Raw genomic sequence first — 3,587 nt, forward strand, 5'->3', positions numbered from 1 at the left:
TTATCTATTATTTATTTTTTAAAGTGTTTTTAATATAAAAAAAAGAAACGTAACAAAGAATTATAATGTATTAAGAAGGATTAAAATGTATTAAGAGAAAGTGCCAAAAAAACAAAACAAAACAAATTGGTGAAGGAAACAAAAGATTAAGGACAGAGGGTGTAATGCCCATAGGTGTGCACGGATAGCACAAATGGTATCGGGCTTTAGCAAGGGAAGCCCAAGGTTTGCTTTGGTTTGGTGTTGCAATCAGACTGGGGGTATAAAGTGAAAATTGAGTGTGTGAAAGCAGCAAATCATGAGCATATCACTCTTTGAGCCCAACCAAAGCTAAGAGAAAGCTTGAGAGCACTCTCAACATGATTCCAATTCCCTATTTCAATATGATGCACATTCTCTCTAACCCCTCACCGAAGAACAAACCCCACCGCGCTGGAAATTGCCTTTGGCGGTGGGGGAGGTCCAAGTGAACTCAACCTTACCTTAATTTGTTCATCCTCACCTCCCATTTCACAATCTCTTGTCAATTTCCCTTAATTCCTAAATGTTTCACCAAATCGAGCTAGGGAATTCAAGAACCCTAAAAAAAGAAAACCGCAATTAAATGACAATGGAGAACGAAATGGAGCTTAAACCTTAGGGGTTTGGTTCCTTGATAGATAAACTATATCACGGTAATGGAAATTGACCAAGAAGTGAATGAAATCGGATGCAACACTAACCTTCAAGGCAAAGGCGGCCTTGGTAACATTGAGAACGAAAATGATGAAGCAAGAAGTCCATATATAAACTAGTAAGTGCTTCAAACTCAAAATTCTTTTGTGTCACCAATTCTTCTTCTCCTCCTTCTAATGCTATAGTCTGTAGGAAGTAAATTTGTTGCTCTGTGTTTTGTTGTGAGATGAAGAGTGGTTGCAGATAAAAATAAATTAGAGAGATTGGAAGTGATTGAGAGTTTTGCAGGGAGAGAGAGAGAGAGAGTAGTTAGAGTATGAGAAAAACGTGATGGAGTGAGAATCAGAGAGAGTTCAACCCCTTTTCAGTGAATGATTATTCTGTACTTATAGATTTTTTCTAGTTTAGATTCAGTTGGAAATTCAACTGAAATGCAGGTGAAATTTATGTGAAATTGCATTGAAATATGGGAGTTTGTCAAAAGTAAGTTATAAGTTAGACTTAACAATATTAGCAGCTAATTTCAATTAAACTGTAAGCAACTATTAAGTGATTAGTGGTTATGTTAGTAACTGTTGGTATTATAGTGATTTGGGAAGAATTTGGATAGAGTTAGTCGTTAGCTTTGGACAATAGTGAGGATGTTAAGTTGGTTTTAAAGTGAAGTTAGCGTGACTGTTAAGAGTTTGAAACTCGAAGTTAATTTGAAGTTAATGAAAATGGAATTGTGCAGTTAGTTAATTTAAAATATTAAATTTGTTAAAGTTCTGTTAGAAACAATTAACATTAGTTAGGGAATTATTAGTTGGAATGAATTGAAATTAGAATTAGCATAATCATGGAATTACAGTTAGTTAGTTTGAATTGGAGGTTAGAATTGCATTATTAGTGTAGGACTATCATGAAATAGATATTGTTGACAGTTAGATGTTATGTCAGTTAGATAATTGGTTGATGAGTTGATGCAGGGTTGTTAGTTATATGTTATGAGAAATGGCGAGGGAGCTATCAATAGAAGGTTAGTTTGATTTAATGATGAAAAGTTAGTTAAGTGACTTATTTGTTATTGGTATTATGAACTTGTTAATGTGAAGTAAAAAAATGTTGAATTTGTTGGGCCTTTGCTCATACTTGTTGTTGAAAATGCAGAAAGGCACCCATTGAAGCCCGATGAAGACTGGAACTTTCCAATTGATTGAGTGTTTAAGCCTGCTGCATACCATGCAAATTAGTCTTTGTAATTGCTTGATTAGAATGTAAGTGTTAATAATCTGTTGACTTTTGGTTAGGAATGTGAATTAGGTAAATTTTCAATTGAATGGCATTTGTAGTTAGTTCATGTGGATGAAAATGGATGAGTTAGTTAGAGAAAAAATAGTTAGTAACCTGTCAGTATTGAATTGATTTTTATATTAGCATTGAATTTGAATTAGTTTTAGGAAATTGAAGTTATAAGTCACCCGCAATTGGTGTTATTTACCTTAGACAATTGAGTTATCTCATTGGTTTTGAATTAGAAACTGCTATGCAACCAACTCAGTTAATGAGATGGTAGTCAATGGTTAGTAGGACTGTTATGGAAAATTAGTAGTTGAAAATATTTGCTATGATAATTGGATTGTTAAATTGTGATTTGGTGTAGATTAATTGTTAGTCAAGTTAGAATTGGATAAAATGGTGCTCATGTTATTGTGACAGTGTGAATTGTTATGGAACAGTGGGATCAATTTATTAACTGCATGTCTTTTTGAATTGCGAATGCAAATGTGGAATTGTGATTGTTAATTGATGAAACTTTAAGCTATTATGGAATTTTTAAAGATCATTATCAGCTAGGTTAATGAACCAAATTAACTAAGTTAACATGTATGTTAGCCATCAATTGATAGGTGAAGATGTTGGATGTTAGGTTGGTTTTGAACTATTGGTGTAATGTATTTACATTGTTGAATATGTGCATTGTATGTATTGTTGTCATGGTTGGGTTAGTGCTAACTTATTTACTCTGCTGCATGGCTGATGTATGCTTGGCTTAGGCATGATGTGTTAGCAAGGTTTGGTCAAGGTTCATGAAGGTTTGATCAAGGCATGAAGGCTTTGGGTAAAAAATAAAAAATCATGAAGAACAAGAATGGGGATAACTTATAAATGAAGGGACGGTAGGAATTAGGGTTAGGATTTAGTGGTTGACTTTGGTCAACTGTTTGACTAAAAGGTCAATAGTTGATCAAAAGTCAACTCTATGTCAAAATGTGTAAAATCTCGTGTAGACTTTAATTTTGACTCCTTTGTAATGTATGTTTAATGATTTATAATGAAAATTGATCTTTGAATGACAATGTAACTTGTTCTTCAAGAAAACACTTTTCTCTCCAAATTGGCATTTGAATATTTGAATCTTGCACCTGATCTTGAATGAACTATTGACTTTTGATTTTAGACATGAATCTTGAATCTTATATGAAATGTGAACCACAATGCCTTACCTTGAATCCTAACCAAACAACTAATGGACTAGTGTATTGAAAAGGCCCATAAAGAGATTAATCAGTCAAAGTTAATCTTCATGGTTAACCAAGTCAAACTTGCAATCCACAATCAACTCAAATGCCATGATGCAATCCATATGATCCGCAAGTGCCAAACAGAAAAAATTAGGGTTCCACAACTTTGAGTCCAAGAGAAATGGTCATCACTAGTCAATGTAACACCAAGATACCATAGATTTGAACCTTAGGGAAACCATAGCTCAATGTCAATCATAAACATCAAAAGGCCTTTGAATCAATGGTATTTACTTCAAAAAAAATACAATTGTAAATGAATGTCTTATGATGCCAATGAGTATGCAGATGAAACATAAACCAAAAGTCAGATAAAAGTGAAAAAGGAAGGGTAAATTTTGGGGTATG

The 3,587-nt window shown here is 33.5% G+C and overlaps 1 long non-coding RNA gene across 2 annotated transcripts; it reads left to right on the forward strand.

Annotated features, from left to right (window-relative positions):
* Nucleotides 1-311: 311 nt before the first annotated feature.
* LOC127096956 (uncharacterized) lies at nt 312-3,014 on the forward strand. 2 transcript variants are annotated; one of them, XR_007792885.1, is made up of 4 exons: nt 312-793; nt 1,644-1,693; nt 1,825-1,931; nt 2,712-3,014. It is a non-coding gene; the product is annotated as an uncharacterized LOC127096956 (long non-coding RNA). The 2 variants fall into 2 exon arrangements; XR_007792884.1 differs by lacking the exon at nt 1,644-1,693 and having other exon boundaries at nt 314-793.
* The last annotated feature ends 573 nt before the right edge of the window (nt 3,015-3,587 follow it).

Source organism: Lathyrus oleraceus, chromosome 6 (genome assembly GCF_024323335.1).
Source record: "Lathyrus oleraceus cultivar Zhongwan6 chromosome 6, CAAS_Psat_ZW6_1.0, whole genome shotgun sequence".
In the NCBI taxonomy this organism is placed as follows: domain Eukaryota; kingdom Viridiplantae; phylum Streptophyta; class Magnoliopsida; order Fabales; family Fabaceae; genus Lathyrus; species Lathyrus oleraceus.